Below are 23596 nucleotides of genomic sequence, written 5' to 3' on the forward strand. Positions count from 1 at the left end.
TTTCTACTAGTGCAGCGGTGGCAGGGGCAACCTGGGGAGGGAGGCAGGGGCGTCTCGGCCATACCAACACTAAGATTTGGAAAGCAAACGGGTCATGCGGTGGCCCTTTTCCCCAAAGGATGGGTGGGTGGCTGCAACATGGCTGGCGGATGCCGATGACCCTACCCTACTTGGTCCTGGCTGGCTAGGCCACCATCCCGCCCAATGGTTCATTTTTTGGTGGAAGGAGGGTCTTTCTGCCCTTCATTGGCCGGCGATGTTCGTATGCCGTGGTGGCGGGCGAGGGTTGGTGTTGTATGCTGGACTGGCAGTCCTAGTGGTGGGAGTCGCGGTGCTTGAGGGCGGGGCGTGTGGCCGAGGTACGGGCTGGTTGCTATGGCCGTTTGGAAGCTGTGGTGACCGAAGTTTTGGCGATCGGTGGTGTTACGGAGGTGGAGCATGCGTGCCAAGGGAATATCCTTGTCCATCTTTGGTCGGATGACGGTGACTCTTGTTGCAGAAATAATTCGCAAGAGAAGTTTTGTTGTAAAACATAGACCTGTCATAGAGTATTGCAACACTACATATGTTTCCGAAGCATAGCTCCTATTGCAAAAGCGAGTTTGTTGAAGGATGGTATGCGGGGCGCGTGTCACGCAGGGAAGGTGATGGACGTGGCCCAGTTATCCGCCGGTTGATGATAAGTGTTTCCCATTTCTTTTCCCTTGGTCACAAATTGGATATCTGTTGTTCTTGAATTTCTTGGATGAGTTATTATTAATTATAGATCTAAAATAATGACAGTTTCGTACAACTTGAGTGAACTGGAATTGTTATATTTTGCGGGCTATAAATTATGACTTTTATCTTCACTCGTTGCGACGCACCGGCACTTTTGCTAGTATATTTGTATAGAAAATAGAAGACATATAGATTGCTATTTCCTACCATTTACAACCAGGTAAATTAGATGGACAGGAACGGAGCCTCATACTTAATAGATTGCTATGACCTAGTATGAGGCACGACAAAAGGCACTATTTATACCACCATTGGTTGAAGCGTAAACACATAAGCATGTGTGCGCGTCGAGTCGATGGTAAATATTCTGTCTATCATAGAGTTTGAATCCGCTAGGTAGAGACAAAGAGAAAAGCTGGCGGCATCAGCATGGCGACCTTGCCGCTACCATGCTGGGCACCGACGCCGAGCCCATCACAGCCGCGGTGGGGTTCTTCAGCTGCCGCCCTCACAGGGAAGGTAGAGCAGCCGGAACCACCGGCCGCCGAGGTGGGAGGCGCCGTAGGTAGCCGCCGCGGAATTCATTCTGGGTTTGATAGCATTGATCATCGTGATGGCCGCCTGGAGCACATCCCTCGCGATGGTGGCGTGTCCATAACGTGGGAGGACGTGTGGGTGACGGCGGCGGACGGCGGGGCCACCATTCTGCACGGCGTCAGCGGCAGCGCGAGACCCGGCCAAGTGCTGGCCATCATGGGACCCTCCGGGTGTGGCAAGACCACACTGCTCGACACCTTGGCCGGTAACTTATCTACACTCAACAGCTCATTCCAGTCGTATCTTAGCCGGAAGAAGTTTGTTTCCTTTAAATTATTATTTTTGGTAGCATTAATTAAAAGAAACTTTTTTTTTTTGCGGGGGAAAAGGATTTGTATCAATCAACCTGAATCAAGCTGATCCAGTACACAAAGATTTACAATCCCTTCAAGGCCAGAACCCAGCCAAACTGCAGTTTTTATGTCTGTACGAGCTATACGAGCAAGCTCGTGACTAACCTGATTTCTCTCACGTTTAATAGCCTTCACCTGGACCCTCCTATCACCCCTGGTTAGCATTTTGATCTCCTGGACTAGTGCAGCATCCTTAGATCGATCAACAGCAGCTTGGCTGATCATCATTGCAGCCACTGAGCTGTCTGTTTCAATGATAAAAGACAACGAACTCCATTCCAGCGCAAGAGAAATTCCCTCTTTGCACGCCTCCAACTCAGCTCGTAGTGCATTACCACATGCAAACAAGTGTCTGCATGAAGTGAAGATAATGTTGCCGTCGCTGTTCCTCAGGACCATACCAGCTCCACCATTACCTGCGTGCTCGGAGAAGGCACCGTCGACGTTCAGCTTTAGCCATCCATCAGGGGGAGGCTCCCACTTCTCTGTTGGTCGCGGATCTGCGCCTCTCATGCTCGGCGCCGGCGCAGCAACTACACCAGCTAGGCATGCCGGGTCTGTGAGCACCATTTTGCCTTTTACAACATCTCCCATTGGGTGCTGCTGAATACAGAGAAGTGAAGAAATATAGCTATGCAAGAATCTGCAGGAAACTTCTGTGGGGGGGCGGTTCCTTGTCATGAATGATCTCATTACGAACGTGCCATGATCTCCAGAATATCATTAGAGCCACCATGCGAGAAGTATCTGAGAGGGGCTCCAGAACACCGAATAACCACTCCGGCCCAGTGTTCTGGATCAAACTGATGTCCGGAAGAATCCAGTCCTTCGCCATCGCGCCCCATAGGTCCTTTGCCCGTGGACATCTGCACATAGCATGGAAGACATCCTCGCGTTCCACACCACAAAGTGGACACATATCATTAGGCTCCAAAGTTCTAGAAAATTTATTAGCCCAAGTAGCAAGGGAGTTTGAGACCAGCCGCCATGCAAACACTCGTACCTTTGGGGGAGCAGGGCACCCCCATATGGTCTTCCAGATGGCGCGACGACCATCCGGTGCCCTGCTCGAGGTGCTTGCCGATGGACGCTCACGCTCGTCCATGGCAAAGCGGTAGGCTGACCGAACGGAGAAGACACCAGATTTCTCCGGAGCCCAGGCTAGGACATCCTCCGTGGCGCGTGGAGAGGTCTTGATGCTTGTGATGATGTCGATGTCGACTGGCAGGAAGTGACGACGAAGAAGGTCCAACCTCCAAGCACCTCTCGCATCCATCAGGTCCGAGACCCTTCGAAGTCTACACGTGCCTTGCGAGGTAATGAGCTGGCTTGAGGGTGACCGAGGCAGCCATCGATCCCGCCAAATGCGAATTTGTGTCCCACTGCCGACCCGCCACACCAGCCCCTTTTTGAGGAGTTCGAGGCCGTGTTGGATCGCTTGCCAGGTAACAGATGAGTTCCCAGAGAACACTGTGTCCTCTAGCCGTCCGTCGGGGTAATAGCGAACTTTTAACACCTGCGCACAAAGACTATTGGGTTTAATTAGAAGACGCCAAGACTGCCTCGCTAGCAGGGCCTGATTAAACACCCTGAAGTCACGGAATCCCAGACCACCGCACTGTTTATGCTTTTGGATCTCTGGCCAAGCCATCCAGTGTGTTTTCCGCCTACCCTCCTTCAAACCCCACCAGAAATTTCTAACCATTCTGTTCAGGTCATCACATACAGACATGGGCAACTTGAAGATCCCCATCATATAAGTGGGAATAGCTTGGAGAACAGCTTTGATCATTGTTTCCTTCCCTGCGAGAGAAAGTGTATCTCCCCAAGCAATAATCCTTTTCATTAAGTGTGCCTGTAGGTTTTGGAATTTACCCTTGGACATCCTACCTTCAGGCGTCGGCAACCTCAAGTACTTTTCTTCAAAAGTGGTGAGCTGAACCTGTAGAGTCATACGCACATTTTCCTTATAGATCTCAGGACAATGCTTCCCAAACAAAATGCTGCATTTAGCCGGATTAATTAGCTGCCCCGTGGCCCCTTCATAAGCCAAAATAATATTAAAAGAAACTGATAAACTGCTCAGATCTATGGATGTAGATTGTAGTTGTATATGCAGAAAACCGATAATATCATTAGCGATACACGACACCCTGCGTCAACCATCAGTTCTCTTGATGTTTCCAACAACCACGAGGGCTATGTAGCTATGCCTGCTATTATCTTCATGCCTCCCTATTACTATTGGCACTACAACATATGGATATTCTAACTTTGGTTAGGGATCCTGCGATGGAATATTTCTATCCGGGCTCGAATCCTAAGACTCGGACATTGGTGCTCCGTTTTTCTCGATTTTTTTTAGATTTTATGCAATTTATTCTAGGTCTAGCACTTTGTTGCGTTCATACCATGTCAGGTCAGGCCTCCAATCTTTTTACACAAATGTGGTTTGTTTGCACAAATGAGTGCATTCGTCTGACTATATGATGTATGTACCCTCTAGAAAGAAGATCTTTGAGCAAAAGTAAACTAAAAAGAAAATACTTCTAACCTACCACACAGTACAAAAACCTGCCCGTGAGTTTTTCCTTCTGAAAAACATTAGATCATAATAATTCGCTGGAAGTACAAAGCATATTAAACATAATGAAAATTACATCGAGATTTCAAGCCATCAAACAACCACTGTTGCTGCAAGAATGAGCCGCCGATTCATTGTTGTCGCCGCTCCTCTACTGGAGCCGGCTTGACCTTGTTGATGATGGCCGGGAAGTCTCCATGCATAGGCACCTAAGGACCAGTGCAGTGAAGATGAGTCATAGCAATTGAATCCTTGCATAAAAATGAAGCATCTGACATCAAATCTTGCCACATAACTAATACCCTAATTTCACCGTCCCAACGAGATGACAGAAATTTATGCCTGCCCATTAGTTCCTGATTCGATCCCCAACTTACCGTCCTCCTGACACTCCCACGAGCATCAGGACGGAACCCCAGCCGCCGGCACACAAGCTCTCTCCCCTCCCTTCCCTTCTCCTCGTCATCGCCAAGCGTGTATATATATCGGCGGGGCCCTTCGCCCGATTTTCTAGGCATTATCAATAACTAATAAGATGATTGTGTGCATCAAATCTATTAGAAGCCTGGTGTTTATCCTTCTTTTCCAAAAAAAGATAAAACACAAATTCTGGAGCATTTACGTCAAAGCATAAAACTATATGGCATTTATACCGAATCACGAGCTCAAAAGCTTAGTATTTACTCCTTCCGTCCCAAATATAAGACATTTTATACGGAAAAGAACGTTTGGTCTATGGGTGTATATACACCATGTATGGAAAAATAAATTAATAATTAAATAAAAAGTCTAAAAATTCTGAAATATATTTAAATAAACTTGACCTTCAATTGTAATTGTAAAAAAATCCACAAAAATAAAAAAGCCCGTTTAATTATTTTCAAAAAAGACAAAATTTTGGGTCAAAATAGTATGAATAGTGACCTATAATAGCAAAAAAAAAACTTGAAATCAACGCTGGTTATTTATTCATGAAAACTTATATACTAGGGCTAAATAAAGTCAAGTTTATTCTATAAAAAATTCTATACCTTTTTACTTTCATTTTTAATTATGAATTTTTCCCATATCAGATATATATATATATATATATATATATATATATATATATATATATATATATATATATCTAGGAACTATTTTTGTCTTTCGACATGAATTCCAAGATAAAATGTACTCCCAGCAGTCACTTATCATGCCTGAATTTCAGAAGATATTGAAATGGAGAACTTGAAAAGGAAACAGAATGTCGTCTTGATAAAAAATGGTATTCTTCTGATTAATTCTCAAACCTCACTGACATTCAGTTGCAAAATTTGGAAGTTTAACATATTGTCAGTACTATTAGAGATGTTTTTATAACTAACAGTAGCTGTTTCAATCTATGTACATACACAGGGAGACTGGACACGGACCTGAGAAGTAAAGGAGATATTCGGATCAATGGCCGGAGACAGAGGCTCGCCTTCGGAACCTCTGTGAGATTTTTACCTTAATTTCTTAACGTGCTCCCTCTTACCTCCTCTTTTCATATGAGAGGTAAGAGTATCTATTAAATCTGAGCCGTTGACCTCATTAATTAGTGGTATGATTAACTCTACCTTCTTCATATGTAAAAAGAAGGGTAAGAGAGAGGATGTTAAAATTTGCCTAATTTCAAATTTCCATATGTATTTAAGAAGGTATATTAATAGTAAGCGTAAAAAAAGAAGAAGATATCTATATCTATACCTCTATATCTATATCTATATCTATATCTATATCTATATCTATATCTATATATATATATATATTTATATCTATATCTATACCTACTAATAAAGCAAGGTGTGTTTCTCCGATTTTTTCATCCGTTCACCAACGTAAAGTTTTTTCTTTCTATCCGAGGTGGTACTAAAATTTTTGTGCATCCGTCTGCTAGAAAAGATAAAATAATTTTCGTACATGGGCCACACGCGCTGTGGCCCGGCGAAGCCAGCCCAAATATTTATCTGCCCAGACAGCTGTGAAATCCTATTTTCCGCACGCAGCATTAAATAGTTGGAGCTTCTCACAGGACGCCGAAGACTGGGCCTGCCCATTTTCTTTTTCTATGTGTTCTGTTTTTATTTTTTCCTATTCCTTTCTCTTTTTCTTTCATGATTATTTTTTCCTACCAATTTTACATTATTTTCCCTTTTCTCAGAAATTAAAATCTTGAAAAAAATCGTCCAAAATTTCAATTTAGCCATATTTAGACAAAAATTCAGAATATAATTTTTTTATCCCTATCTTGTAAAATGTTCAAACCATTAATAAGTTTTGTTCCCATTCCAAAATGTGTTCAAATTTAAAATTTTCCCATTTTTCAAAAATGTTTGTGAATCGCAATAAAAAATCAAAATTTTCAAAATAAGTTGCATTTTAGAAAATATTCCAGATTTATAAAACATTCTTGTTTTAGTGAAATATTCACAAATTCAAAATAATGTTTGTGGTTCAAAAAAAAATATGTTCTGAACTTTTTCTAAATGTTCAAAATATGTTCACACATTCAACAAATGTTTGGGTTTTTTCAAAAGGATCATGTTGTCAAAAAATGTTTAAGAATTTTTTAAAAATCTACCTATTTCAAGTGATGTTAGCCTTTTTCCAAAAATAAATGAAATTTTAAAAAATGCTTCGTATTTTTTAAAACTGTTCGGGGTTTCAAAAATTATTCATGATTCCAAAAATATTCGGCTATTCATAAATTTGAATTTAAAAATTCAGAAAAAACAAAAATAACATGAATCTGATGCTATAACATATATTCTTAAATATTAATTTGTTAGCAGGACTCATTTGTTTGAGTGACTAGCAGTCCATAGTGGAGTTTTTGATGTCGCGAGTTCGATCTTTCAATACGTCTTTTTGTTAGTTTAGAGAAAGCCTATTTTCCGCATGCAGCGCCAAATAGTTGGAAGTTCACACAGCTCGCCCAAAACTGGACTGGCCCATTTTCTTTTTCTCTGTGTTATTTTTTGTTTTTTCCTGTTCTTTTCTCTTTTTCTTTCATGATTTTTTTTCCTACCAATTTTAGATTATTTGCCCTTTTCTTGAAAATTAAAATATTTAAAAAATCATTCAATGTTTCAATTTTCTTCCATATTTTAGAATTAGACAAAATCGGAATTTAATTCTTTTATTCCTCTCTTGTAAACTGTTCAAATGTTTTTCGAAAAAAATCCAGTTCCAAAATGTGTTCAAAATATAAATTGTTCTTCCACTTTTTCATAAAATGTGTGTGTATTACAAATTAAGATTTTCAAAAGAAGTTGCATTTAAAAATATTACAGATTTTAAAAATTGTTTTCGTGAAATATTTCAAATTCAAAATAACGTTTGTGGTAAAAAAACACAATTTCTGAACTTGTTCTAAATGTTCAAAACATGTTCACACATTCAAAAAATGTTCGTGTTTTTTCAAAAGGTTCATGTTGTCAAAAAATGTTTAATAATTTTAAAGAAAAATCTACCTGTTTCGTATGATGTTCATATTTTTTCCAAAAATGAATGACATTTTTAAACATGGTTTGCATTTTTGAAAATTGTTTGGGGTTAAGCAATTTGTTCATGATTTCAAAAATATTTGGCATTCATAAATGTTAATTATTTTCGAAAAAAATCAGAAAAAACACATTTTTTTGAATCTGACGCTGCAACATATTGTTAAATATTAATTGGTGGGTTAGCAGCCCGTGGATGATTTTTTGAGGTTGCGACTCCGATCCTTCAAGATGTCATTTTTTAAATTTATATTATGCTTACAAACATAGGTCATTTTGGTGCCTGTCAATGGGCCGCCCCAGATGTGAACTGTTGGGCGTCCCACATGCTATTTGACGATAAAAGAGAATATGTTTGTTTGCTATAATTGAAATATAATGTGAGTAGGTGTCAATAAAAAAGAATATGTTGGTTTGGCTCTAATTTTGAAGAATTGTGGGCACGTGAGCTTTGAAAAAGAGAACAGACCCTGATAAAGAAGGTATTGTCTAGTTATGCATGGATTAAGCTAATAAAACGGGATTTATGTGTAATTCATCCGGTTATGTTATCGTCGAAGAGACTGGTCGAAGCTACCGTGCCCCGAGGGTCGCCATGTAGCTACCAAATGAGAAGACAGCCACTACCCTAACACGGAGGTGAACCTAAAGGAAAAAAACACAAGTTGGTTGGTCGCCGCCATGCCGACTAATGTCACCACTATCAAGATCTCGCGGAAAAACATGACTCGTGAAAAGACCACAGTTCCTCGCTCTGTCGCACCACCATTGTGGATACCGCTGATACCGTTTTTGGTGAACACATAATTTATATATCTCGTTGTTTGTCGAAAAAATATTTCTCCCTTTGCAACGCACGGACATATGTGCTAGTATTAATAATATCTAGTGATGAATTCAGGCGTATGTGACGCAAGAGGATGTGCTGATGGCCACACTCACGGTGCGTGAAGCCATTTACTACTCAGCACAGATCCAACTGCCCGATACCATGCTGCTTTCTGATAAGCTGGCCCGTGCTGATGAAGCCATCCAGGAGTGGGGCTCACCAGCGCGCTGGAGACGCGCATGGGCGGGCGCACAACTAAGGGCATCAGCGGCGGGCAGCGGAAGCGTCTGAGCATCTGCCTTGAGATCCTCACCCGGCCCCGGCTGCTATTCCTGGACGAGCCTACCAGCGGGCTAGACAGCGCTGCCTCCTTCCATGTGATGAACCGCATCGCCGACCTTGCCGCCAGGGAGTCCATGACCACCGTCGCCGTAGTGCACCAGCCATGCAGCGAGGTGTTCGAGATCTTTCATGGCCTCTGCTTGCTCGCCTGTGGACAGACCATTTACTTTGGCCCAGCCACTAATGCCATCGAGGTAATTGGCGTCTTCCTTTCCTTTTCGATGATGAGATGGGTGAGCATATATTTAGTTTGCTAACAATTTTCCTGCACAATACGTGATATTTGCAGTTCTTCACATCAAATGGCTACCCTTGCCCACCAATGAGAAATGTTGCAGATCATTTCTTGCGGACAATAAACAGAGATTTTGAATTGGTATGGAAGATTTATACCATAACCCACTTATTATATCGAAGGGCACTTATTATGCTTCGATCATTAAATGTAAGGAATTAGGGAAAGATATGTTTAGATTAGAATGAAATACTTGTCCATGCATCATACTACAGTATGACTGAGAGGCATTTCTGTTCATGCAACAACAGCATTTTATTAACATAGTAACATACAGGAAAGTGGAGTAATAACAATATCGTCCAAGCCATCTCCAGCAGATGAAGCAATAGATGTTTTGGTAAATGCCTACAAATCCTCCAATACTTTTGAAAATGCCAAAAAGGAAATGCACGACATAAATGAAATGGTTAGTGTTACTTGGTATTTAATTTGTTTAAACTTGCATGAACATGTTATTTACGCGAGATGAGATATGATATTATTTGGCTTGCTAACCCAGGGCGGAGTGATCATCAGAAGAAACCAAGCCAGTTTCCTGACAAAGGTATTTGTACTCACCAGAAGATCGTTTGTGAACATGTACAGAGATGTCGGATACTACTGGCTACGACTTGGCATCTATATCTCAATTGGTGTATGCCTTGGTACCATATATTACAATTTTGGCTATGGATACGATTCTATTCGTGTAAGTCGATGATTATATCTTGCATTATTGTCACATATACACTAGGATAATTGTAAAAGTCACTAATGTTAATGCTCCACTATTTCAGTCTAGATCATCAATGCTAATGTTCACCGGTAGCCTTCTAACATTCATGGCAATTGGAGGATTCCCTTCCTTTGTGGAGGAAATGAAGGTATCAACCCTTTATGTTATACTGTATATATGGAACTAATTTTGTGCACGAAGAAAATAGGAAAACACTTATGATTAAGTAAACTTGATTGTGCAAAAACACCACAACCTGGTATAATGGATATAAACTTATGAACTTAGCTTGATCATGAAGTGATATATAAAATTACGTCAACCACACTGACCTAGTAGGAGTGATTTCCATAATTAATAAAAAATCCTTGATTTAGTTACTTCTTGGCCTCCAGAACGAAGTTGTTGAATGTGAATCAAGTATATAAAATAGTAGGTTAATCACCTGATTTATTGTTATCTGCATACCTAGTTTACTATTTTATTATTTATGAACCGGGCAAAAGACAAATAAGAAAATACTTATTATATAGACCCAAATGAACTCGAGGTTGTAAAGCATAATCTTTACCAACATAGTTGCCAATGAAATTACCTACCAAAATATCTGAAATACATTAATAAGAAAATACCCAAATTGAAAATTGCACATTTGCCTGCTCTACCTGTATATTATCATAGAATTGAATATTTGACCAATTTATATGACAATTATCTTTGCAGTGCTGTAAAAAACTACCCTAGAATTTACTAGCATATATAGGTTATCCATGTTTTCTTTGTTGTCACTAGAAGTTTGGTTCTAATTTTCTAGCTGTTACTTAGGAATTTTTAATAGTATGAGTTGGCAGATGTTTTCACCCAACAAGACAATTGTAATGGCACATACAGCTTATATCACCATAAGTTGGTATATCTTTTAACACAAATAAATATACTTTTCGAAGTAGCCTATTTATAAAGTTTTTTATAGGTCACTACTTGAGGTGAGGAGTTCCTGAAATCAGTGATGTCCACAAACATTATGTAGTATAAAATTTAATTAAGCTCTTCTCACTTGTAGTCTTGTTCATGGTACCCAGATATTCACGAGAGAGCGGCTAAATGGCCATTATGGTGTGTCAGTATTTGTGATCTCCAATTGGTTGTCAGCCACACCATATCTTGTCCTTCTTGCTTTATTACCTGGTGCAATAGCCTACTACCTGTCTGGTCTAAGGAGAAGAGTAGACCAGTTTGCATATTTTACGCTTGTGCTTTGTTCGTGCACAATGCTAGTTGAAGGCCTTATGATGACCATAGCTGCTATCGTGCCAGATTTTTTGATGGGCATCATCACAGGTGCTGGAATACAAGCTATCATGATGCTCAACTCTGGGTTCTTCCAAATACCTAGTAAACTGCCAAAGATAGTATGGAAGTACCCGATGTTCTACATCTCTTTCCACAAGTATGCTCTTCAGGGATTTTACAAGAATGAATTCATGGGTTTGGTGCTCCAAAACAACCCAGGAGTTGGTGAGAAAACAATAACTGGTGAACAAGTGATAACTAAGTTATTTGAGACAGAAATGGGGCACTCAAAATGGGTGGACTTTGCAGTGTTATGTGGTATGATTGTAATATATAGGTTGCTCTTTGTAGTGATTATTAAGGTTGTCGACATGCTGAAGCCGATATCCAAGGGTGAATCATTTGGTTCTCCCACTAGATGTATTTGTGGCATACAAAAGCCATGTACCCGCTCTTAATATCTTTATGGAAATAAAATTGTAAGATGAGAAGGGTACTACTCATAAAATATAAGGAGAATAAAAGATTTTACGATATATCAGATCCCTCTTTGTCTAATGTTATGATACCAATGTAGGTTAGAACAAAGCATTAGTGAAAAATATCTGTTAAAAGAGATCCTAAAGTATTTTTCGCTAGCTAACATAAGGGCATCACCATTTGCCTGAGCCAGGAGATCAACCGGCTTGGGGATCGACACATCTTGCTATCCTTTGGATTTCCTGTAGCTTGGTCGGAATGCCGAACTATAAGACCACATTGACCTTGTCTGGATTGGCTTTAATTCTGTGTTGGGAGACGCCGAGCTTCGAGAGCTTTGACATTTAGCTTGATGTTTAAGGCATGCTGATTCATGATGTTTCCCATAGGTTGTCAATGAGGGTGAGGGAGTCTTGGATTAGGGGGTATCCGGACAGCCGGACTATATCCTTTGGCCGGACTGTTGGACTATGAAGATACAAGATTGAATACTTTGTCCTGTGTCCGGATGGGACTCTCCTTGGCGTGGAAGGCACGGTTGGCAGTACGGATATGTAGATTTCCTTCCTTGTAACCGACTCTGTGTAACCCTAGCCCCCTCCGGTGTCTATATAAACCGGAGGGTTTTAGTCCGTAGGACAACATACAATCATACCATAGGCTAGCTTCTAGGGTTTAGCCTCTCTGATCTCATGGTAGATCAACTCTTGTACTACTCATATCATCAAGAACAATCAAGCAGGACGTAGGGTTTTACCTCCATCAAGAGGGCCCGAACCTGGGTAAACATCGTGTCCCCTGCCTCCTGTTACCATCCGCCTAGACGCACAGTTCGGGACCCCCTACCCGAGATCCACCGGTTTTGACACCGACATTGGTGCTTTCATTGAGAGTTCCTCCGCGTCGTCATCGTTAGGCTTGATGGCTCCTTCAATCATCGATAGCGATGCAGTCCAGGGTGAGACTTTTCTTCCCGGATGGATCTTTGTATTCAGTGGCTTCGCACTGCGGGCCAACTCGCTTGGCCATCTGGAGCAGATCGAGAGCTACGCCCCTGGCCATCAGGTCAGGTTTGGAAACTTGAACTACATAGCCGACATCCATGGAGACTTGATCTTCGACGGATTCGAGCCCTTGCCGAGTGCGCCGCACGGTCACGATGAGCATGATTTAGCTCCACCATCGGACAGTGTTCGGGGGATCGCACCGACGACCGCTCCGACCCTCAATTTGGAGCCAATTGCGCCATCTAGGGACGGGTGGATAGACCCCGCCATGGAGGCCGCATTCTCATCAGCGATCGAGCCGAGTATCAACCTTACCCTTCATGAGAGCCGTGACACCAAACTGCCGGATTCTTCCCCGGCCACGGACTCCGAACCGCCTGCGCCTGTGCCTATCGAATCCGACTGGGCGCCGACCATGGAGTTCACCTCCGCGGATATCTTTTCAGCACTCGCCCTTCGGCGACATACTGAACTCATTAAAGTCTCTCTCCCTGTCAGGAGAGTCCTGGCCGAACTATGTCCGGCAGGATTGGGATGCGGATGACGAAGAAATTCGCCGCCCACCCACCACCCACTTAGTAGTCACTGTCGATGATTTGACCAACATGCTCGACTTCGACTCCGAAGACATTGACGGTATGGACGATGATGCAGGAACGAACAGGAACCACTGCCCACGGGGCACTGGACGCCCACTTCATCATATGATGTATACATGGTGGACACACCCAAAGAAAACGACGACGAGGAACGGAAGGACGCAGCGGAGGATCGTTCCCCCGAGAAGCAGTCAAAGTGGCGGCATAAGCGCCGCTCCAAATCCCGCCTCGGCAGAAACAGCGATCATATAGACCCAACGATAGAGCAGGGTGAGCCAACGGACGACAAACACGTCATTGAACCATCGTCCGACCACGGCAACACGGAGAATCAAACCGAACAACCCGACTCCGTCGAAGATAATAGTCCGGACGACATCACACCGGACAAGCACCCGGAGCAACAGAATAAACATCAAAGGCTTGTTGCCACTGCGAGGAGTCTGAAAAAGCAGAAGCAAAGGCTCAGGGCTACACAAGACACACTCAGAATTAGATGGAGTGAAGTACTCAACACTGTAGCAAAATACGGCGGTAGTCGCCACACAAAGAGCTACCCGAAGCGAATGCTGCTACCTGAATTCGATGAGGAGGCCTTAGATCCCCCGCAATCAAAAAACAAAACAGCCATCCGGTCGGATAGACGACCTCGTGGCCAACATAGAGCGGCAAACGACGCCGCACACAAGCCAGTACGCGATCCACGTGAGGTCTCGCATCAAAAGGACGGCGCAACCAGATCCATCTACGGGCCAAGCAAGCGCGCTCCAGCACGCAATGCAACACAACAAAAATCCGAACACCACGGTACACCCAAATACAGGGGTGCCGCACACCCCCTATGTTTCACCGATGAGGTGCTGGACCATGAATTTCCAGAGGGATTCAAACCCGTAAACATAGAGGCGTACGACGGAACGACAGACCCTGGGGTCTGGATTGAGGACTACATCCTCCATATCCACATGGCTCGAGGAGACGATCTCCATGCCATCAAGTACTTACCCCTCAAGCTCAAAGGGCCAGCTCGGCACTGGCTTAAAAGCCTCCCCGAAAACTCCATTGGAAGCTGGGAAGAGCTCGAAGACGCTTTTCGGGCAAATTTTCAAGGGACCTATGTCCGACCACCGAATGCAGACGATTTAAGTCATATAACTCAACAGCCCGCAGAGTTAGCCCGAAAGCTTTGGAACAGGTTTTTCACTAAAAAGAACCAAATAGTCGACTGTCCGGACGCCGAAGCCTTAGCAGCTTTCAAGCACAGCGTTCGAGACGAATGGCTTGCCAGACACCTCGGCCAAGAAAAGCCGAGAACAATGGTAGCATTAGCAAGCCTCATGACCCGCTTTTGCGCGGGCGAGGACAGCTGGTTAGCCCAATGCAGCACCAGCGACCCAATTACATCCGAAGTCAGGGACAGAAATGAGAAACCACGACGCAGCAAAAACAAGTGCCGGAATAAAGAAGACAACCCGAAGAGCACGGCGGTAAACGCCGGATTCAGAAGCTCTCGGCCAGGTCGGCAAAAGCTGCCCTCCAAAGGCAACAAAGACGAACTGTCCAGCCTAAACAAGATTCTGGACAAAATATGCCAGATCCACAGCACCCCGATAAACCTGCAAATCATACCCATAGAGAATATTGGGTTTTCAAGCAGTCCGACAAGCTCAACGCCGAACACAAGGGGCAGGATACACCAAGCGAAGACGAGGATGAGCCTCGCAAGCAAAGCACTGGGGAACAGAAGAAATTCCCACCAGAAATCAAAACAGTAAATGTGTTACACGTGATGAAGGGGAGAAACAAAGCGGCACTCCTAGAGACACGTGCTCCAGGGCCTATCACCGCGGAGTTCTGCCACTATTCGTCTCAACCGATCACCTTTAATCATCGGGATTACTCGGCAAGTATCCGGCATGCAGGATGGGCTGCCTTGGTGTTAGACCCGATAGTTGACGGATACCATTTCACACGAGTCCTCATGGACGGCGGCAGTAGTTTAAACCTGATATATCAGGACACAGTCCGCAAAATGGGGATAGACCCAACAAAAATCAGCCATAGCAATACTACCTTTAAAGGAGTAACGCCAGACCCAGAAGCTCATTGCACGGGCTCCCTACCACTAGAGGTTATATTCGGCTTTCCCGATAACTTCCGCAGCGAAAAGTTAATCTTCCACATCGATCCGTTCCAAAGTGGCTATCAAGCACTACTCGAACGCGAAGCTTTCGCTCGCTTTAACGCAATACCACATTAGACTTCCCTCATGCTTAAGATGCCCGGTCCACGTGGCATCATTACAGTAAATGGAAATATTGAGCGCTCCTTGCGCATGGAAGACCGTGCGGCTGCCTTGGCAGCCGCACACTAAACGGCCTCACCAACTAGAGCATCTGACAGGTCATTAAGACCACGGACGCGGTTAGACGAGTCCGGTGCAGCTATATATAATTGATACATGTTTGATGGCTATACCCCTATAACAATACAAGGGGCTCAACGCGTGTAAACAAGTGACAATTAGGCTCAACCTTACTTATCTTGAACTGTACATGGTTTATTTAGTATAACCTACCTTTTTTGCATGACAACTTTTCAACTAAGTTCCTCTCTTTTACAGATGACCATCGTGCTATACCCGTCCAGGATACAGCACAACGAAGACACATGCGCAGACGTGCAACAGGGACCCGTTCCAAGGATTCTTTTTAGATTAAGACCCTGCGTAAACCTTTTTTACTGTCTCTTGTTGATACACATCCCCGGATTCTCAGTACAATTGAGAAGGATGCTGACGTATTGGCATGTGGCCACGTCAGAATATTGCACGTACCTGGACACCAGGGGCTTATTACAAAGGGCACTGTTTAGCCCGGTTTACATCATAAAGACCGAATACCTTAGGGAGTGTTCGGCGTCGCGAGTTTGGCCTTATATGCATCAGCTCCGAATCATGTCTTTGGTCAAATGTTGGGTTTGCCCGGCTCCTGTGTTTTGCTGCCTTACGTTCCGCTCTATCGGCTAAGGCGGCACCAGGAGAACTACTGCGATTGTGCCCTGGTTCATCCGGACGAGCACCTCAGTAGAGAAAGCCGAAAACTGACTGTCATGATATAGCGTGAGACTGGTCAACCACTCGATGACCTAGCGGAATCTTCGGGATTCCTCCGCCTTAACGAAGGGCCGTTTCCCGGCCAGGCATGTACGCGCCCCGAATTCGGATGAGCGCGGAGCCACCAGGGGCTATATAGTAGCCCCACTGTCAAACTCCTCTGGCTAAGTGAAAGTGTTAAAGCATTATAGTCCGATTGCCTAGTTCGCTGCGCTATCACCTCCTTAATGGACCAAGACGTTGGATCAAGTGTGAACATGCGTCTTCTGCGAACACCCCCGCATTATATGCGTGGGGGCTGAAGCCGACGACTGCCATCTTTCAGGTTATATACATATATACATAAACGGCCGCACAGGAGGCATCATAGTACTTTCGGGCAAAAGTATAAATACAGCCTTGATAAACTCAATAAAACATTGTTTTTACAATGGGAATACATGTCACTTAAACATAATATTCTTCGAGCACTGAGCCTCTATCAAACGAGCGCCTTCAAGAACTTCTTCAAAGTAGTGCTCGGCAGCCACTCGGCCTATGGCCGAACCCTGTGCCGCAACAGTGGTGGCATCCATCTCCGCCCAGTATGTTTTGACACGGGCAAGGGCCATCCGCGAGCCTTCTATGCACGCCGACCTCTTTACAGCATCGATGCGTGGCACAACACCAAGGAATTGTTGCACTAAGCTAAAGTAGCTATTCGGCCTTGGCCCTCCTGGCCACAGATGATCCACAACGGACCTCATGGCAAGTCCGGATAATCTATGGAGCTCGGCCCAACCGGTCAATTCGCTCATTCAGCAACAGCGGACGGACTGGAGCGTGAAACTGTGACCAGAACAGCTTCTCCACTTCAGGACCTTTCTGATCCTTGAAGTACTCGGCCGCATCAGCAGCACTTGCAGCCAAATCCATGTACTCGTCCGCAGAACTCCATAGCCGGTCCAGAGGCGCATACTTCGGATCCCCGAACTTAGTCCGCAACAAGAAGGGCTTCCCAGATACAATATCCGCAGCTTGATGCAGCTCCTCCTTCGTCGCTCTAATTTTGGAGCGGGCTTCCTTGGCAGCCACCCGGGCCTTTTCCAGGTCGGTCACTTTCGCCCGGTTTTATTCTTCAAGAAGATGGTAACGGTCAGCAGCATCGTTTAACTCTACAACCATCTTGGCTATTTTTTCTTTGCTCTCGCAATGCGCGGCCTGTTCGGCCCTTAACTCTTCGGCCGCCTTTAAAGCGGTCGCATTACTACTCCTTGCTTGCTCCTTGGCTTGGGCAAGCTCTGCCCGAAGGGTCTCCACGGTGGCAACTCCATCTGCAGTCACAACATATTAAAGATACTTGCATCATGCTGCTCTTATTATGTGACAATCACCAGAAAAATCACTTACCCTGTGCCTCGTCAAGCCGCTTGTTAACAAGCATGATGTCGGCATCTGCCGCATCTAGCTGCCGCTTTAGTTCGGCAAACCCATCAGTCCGGCTAGCCACCGGAGCTTCAACCACCTGCACATAAAGGCGGTCTGGTTATTACCTGGGACTATGATCCTCTGTTTGCCGCCGCTTTCGACGACAACCAGAGTCTCAGGGGCTACTATCTACACAGGGCACATCTAAAAATGTGCGGTACTGTCAAAAATGTACATCATTTCGTGTACCTCAAAACCCGTCAGTAGACTCATAAAGGCTTCATGCAACCCGCTTTCGACGGACGAAATCCTTTCAATCACCGTATCCATCAATATGCGGTGCTCTTCTGAGATAGCCGCTTGCTCTAGTAGATCCCTTAGTACGTCCGACCGCACACCAGACGGTGCTGGACTCTTTTGATTGCTCCCTTCAAGAGCCGGATACTGAGGACTTCGGGTGGCCATAGGATTACCTTCTGACCTTGCCAGATCAGGATAAACCCTCCGTGAGGACACCTCGAGGTCGCCCGCCTCGTGAGGCGGTGTGGCAGGGGGAGGCGTTTCTCTCTCCATCATCTCTGGAAGAAGATCCCCTGAAGACGAGCTCTGGTGAGAAGGGCTAAGATCCGAACTGCAAGATAAATGCCTCAATTATTTTCCTCAGAGGTAAAGCGAGATATTTTTACCCTTTTACTTATAGCTCGATGGAGGGCTGATCCCCTTGAGGGCATAGTGCGGCCAGGGTATCCCCTTGGGCAGGACCCTCCGGCGGAGATTTCTTCCCCCATTTGGAGACCGTTGTCTCTGGGTCCTCATAGGCGGTTCTTTTCCGTCCCTGGGGAGAGGAAGTTTTAGTTCCTCCCCCCGGCTAACCTCCTTCGCGGAGGCGCTAGCCTCCTTGTTCCCCCTTTATCTTCTCCTGAGGGCGCTTGATACGGCACGATCTCCAGCATCCTGGTTAGCACGGGATTTGGTGAAGTCTCAGGGAGGGGGGCCGGACACCTGATCAACTTTGCCTTTGTTATCCAATCCTGGTCAAAGAGCGGCTTTTTTAGGGCCATGTTGCCATAAATAAACGGACAGTGTGTTCGGATGCGGGGCTACTTACTTGGGTATCCGGGCGATTGCAGCTCAGACCTGCATCCTCAGTGATGTCCGGACACATTATTTGTGGTCCGAAGAACAATTTGTACATCTCTTCGTGCGTCATGCCGAGGAAATGTTGAATAGCTCGCGGTCCTTCCGGGTTGAATTACCACATGCGAAGGGGCCCGCGTTTGCAAGGCTGGACTTGACGAACTAGCATGACTTGCACTACCATAACCAGACTGGAATCTCTCTCAAAGAGATCTCGGATACGGCTTTGCAGTATTGGCACGTCCTTGGCTGGACCCCAGCTCAGCCCCCTGCTGATCCATGACATCAGTTGTGGTGGGGGGCCTGAGCGAAAGGTGGGGGCAGCTACCCACTTGGCACTTCGGGGAGCTGTGATGTAGAACCACTCCCGCTGCCACAATCCGGACACCTCTGGGAAGTAACCCTCAGGCCATGGAGCGTCAGCAATTTTGCTTATTGAAGCGCCTCCGCACGCTGCGTGCTGCCCCTCGATCATCTTCGGCTTCACATCGAAGGTCTTGAGCCACAGGCCGAAGTGAGGGGTAATGCGGAGGAAGGCCTCACATACGACAATAAATGTCGAGATGTGAAGAAGGGAATCCGGGGCCAGATCGTGAAAATCTAGCCCGTAATAGAACATAAGACCCCTAACAAAGGGATCCAGAGCGAGGCCTAGTCCTCGGAGGAAGTGGGAGACGAACACGACGCTCTCGTTGGGTTCGGGAGTAGGGACGACTTGCCCTCGGGCAGGCAGCCGATGCGAAATTTCGGCGGTCAGATATCTGGCCTCTCTCAACTTCTTGATGTCCTCCTCCATGACGGAGGAAGGCATCCACCGACCTTGAAGGTTGGATCCGGACATAGTTGAAGGTCCGAAGTGCCTAAACCTGAGCTTTGGGTGTTGGAACTCGAGGCGGGAGGCGGATTCGATTAAGATCGAGAGGAAAAGGCCTTGTCCCCTTTATAAAGAGGGTGAATATCAAGCGTCCTCCTCGTGGCCGTTTGGGACTTGCCTAAGATCTAGGAGTCCTACCAATAGGCACGGTTGGGTTACCCACGTCCGTATTGATGAGAATCCCGTAATAAAGGGGACACGATCTCTGCTTCGACAAGACGTGCCAAGGAAACCGCCTCGCGAAACACGCTGAGATTGGTTATGAAAAACGATTCGAATAAAGACCTGGCTGTGGTGTGATGTCACACTACGGGGTACGTCAGCAGATTAGATTTGTGAAAATATTATTCTCTCTACGGTTGTATGTGGAACTTGTTTCGTAGAGCCGGACACGATCCTCGTGTTCAAAATCTTCTATGAAGTATTCGGAGGAGGAACCCGCCTTGCAATGCCGAAGACAATCTGCGCGCCGGACTCATTGTCATTGAAGCCTGGTTCAGGGGCTACTGAGGGAGTCCTGGATTAGGGGGTATCCGGACAGCCGGACTATATACTTTGGCCGGATTGTTGGACTATGAAGATACAAGATTGAAGACTTCGTCCCGTGTCCGGATGGGACTCTCCTTGGCGTGGAAGGCACGCTTGCAGTACGGATGTGTAGATTTCCTTCCTTGTAACCAACTCTGTGTAACCCTAGCCCCCTCCGGTGTCTATATAAACCGGAGGGTTTTAGTCCGTAGGACAACATACAATCATACCATAGGCTAGCTTCTAGGGTTTAGCCTCTCTGATCTCGTGGTAGATCAACTCTTGTACTACTCATATCATCAAGAACAATCAAGCAGGACGTAGGGTTTTACCTCCATCAAGAGGGCCTGAACCTGGGTAAACATCGTGTCCCCTGCCTCCTGTTACCATCCTCCTAGACGCACAATTTGGGACCCCCTATCCGAGATCCGCCGGTTTTGACACCGATAGAGGGTGTCGCCTTTTGGGGTTTTAACAACCACGCCATTGAGGGAAACTACCTATGCCGATTTATACCTATTGGTTTCTCACTGAGGGAAAGCTATCGGTTGCTACAAACTCCTGCAGTTTATTGCCCAACAAGTTGTTGCTACCGGTTGTCTACTACGAGTGGGCCAACATTTGTGATGGCCAGTCCTGATTGTGTGGTGGTTCTTCGGCACGGCGATTCAGCCCTGTCCGTACCAAGGTGCCTACCTTTTTGGCAGTATGATGATATGACGACAGTGGCATGTCGCTCTTGCCAGCTAGGGCAGCGGCCCCAAATGGTGAGATTGCGTGGTGGACCATGGTGAGCAATGTTGCACCGGCGGTGGCGCCCTGTCTTGCCTACTCAATTAGCAGGGGGGTGACACTGGTGTTGTCGTGGTTTTGGCGGAGGCGACTCCTCTAGATTTGGGGGCCTCAGGAACAAGGTGGCGGCGCTCTCGTGGGTTAGCTCAACAACATTGGTTCCAAGGGTAGCACGTGTGAGGTTCTGTGTGAAAGACGACGACTACAGCGAAGCCTACGAGAGTGTAACTTCCCTCTTGGAGGCGTCATTGTTGTTCCCTCATGTAGGTAGGGCTACGGGTGAAAAGCCTAGTCTTTCCTTTCGAGGTCGACGGCAGGGGTATGTGGCGTCGTCGTAAAACACCATTCCTTTTTTGGTTGCAGTAGACTAACGGCTCTGGACATGCCTGGTCCTGGCCTGTGCTACCTCTTGAGCACTGCGTTGGTTTTCCGCGAAGAGGAAGGGATGATGCAGTAAAGTAGCGTAAGTATTTCCCTCAGTTTTTGAGAACCAAGGTATCAATCCAGTAGGAGGCTACGCGCGAGTCCCTCGTACCTGCACAAAACAAATAAATCCTCTCGACCAAGGCGATAAGGGGTTGTCAATCCCTACACGGCCACTTACGAGAGTGAGATATGATAGATATGATAAGATAATAGTTTTGGTATTTTTATGATAAAGATGCAAAGTAAAATAAAAGCAAAGTAAAAAGCAAAGGAAATAACTAAGTATTGGAAGATTAATATGATGAAGATAGACCCGGGGGCCATAGGTTTCACTAGTGGCTTCTCTCAAGAGCATAACTATTTTACGGTGGGTGAACGAATTACTATTGAGCAATTGACAGAATTGAGCATAGTTATGAGAATATCTAGGTATGATCATGTATATAGGCATCACGTCCGAGACAAGTAGACCGACTCCTGCCTGCATCTACTACTATTACTCCACTCATCGACCGCTATCCAGCATGCATCTAGAGTATTAAGTTCATGAAAACAGAGTAACGCCTTAAGCAAGATGACATGATGTAGAGGGATAAACTCATGCAATATGATGAAACCCCATCTTGTTATCCTCGATGGCAACAATACAATACGTGTCTTGCTGCCCCTACTGTCACTGGGAAAGGACACCACAGGATTGAACCCAAAGCTAAGCACTTCTCCCATTGCAAGAAAGATCAATCTAGTAGGCCAAACCAAACTGATAATTCAAAGAGACTTGCAAAGATAACCAATCATATATAAAAGAATTCAGAGAAGATTCAAATATTGTTCATAGATAGACTTGATCATAAACCCACAATTCATCAGTCTCAACAAACACACCACAAAAAGAAGATTACATCAAATAGTTCTCCACAAGAGAGGGGGAGAACATTGTATTGAGATCCAAAAAGAGAGAAGAAGCCATCTAGCTAATAACTATGGACCCGTAGGTCTGAGGTGAACTACTCAAACTTCATCGGAGGGGCTATGGTGATGATGTAGAAGCCCTCCGTGATGGATACCCCTCCGGGGGAGCTCCGGAACAGGCCCCAAGAAGGGATCTCGTGGATACAGAAAGTTGTGGCGGTGGAATTAGGGTTTTGGCTCCGTATCTGATTGTTTGGGGGTACGTAGGTATATACATAGGAGGAAGGAGTACGTCGGTGGAGCAACAAGGGGCCCACGAGGGTGGACGGTGCGCCTGGGGGGGGGGGGTAGGCGCGCCCCCTACCTCGTGGCCTCCTCCTTTGTTTCTTGACGTAGGGTCCAAGTCTCCTGGATCATGTTCGGTGAGAAAATCACGTTCCTGAAGGTTTCATTCCGTTTGGACTCCGTTTGATATTCCTTTTCTTTGAAACCCTAAAATAGGCAAAAAAACAGCAATTCTGGGCTGGGACTCCGGTTAATAGGTTAGTCCCAAAAATAATATAAATGTGGATAATATAGCCCAATATTGTCCAAAACAGTAGATAATATAGCATGGAGCAATAAAAAATTATGGATACGTTGGAGACGTATCAAGCATCCCAAGCTTAATTCCCGCTCGTCCTCGAGTAGGTAAATGATAAAAACAGAATTTTTGATGCGGAGTGCTACTTGGCATAATTTTAATGTAATTCTTCTTAATTGTGGTATGAATATTCAGATCCGAAAGATTCAAGATAAAAGTTCATATTGACATAAAAATAATAATACTTCAAGCATACTAACTAAGCAATTGTGTCCTCTCAAAATAACATGGCCAAAGAAAGTTCATCCCTACAAAATCATATAGTTTAGTCGTGCTCCATTTTCGTCACACAAGAATGCTCTCATCATGCACAACCCCGATGAAAAGCCAAGCAATTGTTTCATACTTTAGTAATCTCAAACCTATAAACTTTCACGCAATATATGAGCGTGAGCCATGGATATATCACTATGGGTGG

General features: G+C 45.2%; 1 pseudogene; it reads left to right on the forward strand.

Moving 5' to 3' along the window:
• Positions 1 to 1149: 1149 nt before the first annotated feature.
• LOC123153984 (ABC transporter G family member 1-like) lies at positions 1150 to 21297 on the forward strand (annotated as a pseudogene).
• The last annotated feature ends 2299 nt before the right edge of the window (positions 21298 to 23596 follow it).

The sequence above is a fragment of the Triticum aestivum genome, chromosome 7A (assembly GCF_018294505.1).
Source record: "Triticum aestivum cultivar Chinese Spring chromosome 7A, IWGSC CS RefSeq v2.1, whole genome shotgun sequence".
Lineage (NCBI taxonomy): Eukaryota > Viridiplantae > Streptophyta > Magnoliopsida > Poales > Poaceae > Triticum > Triticum aestivum.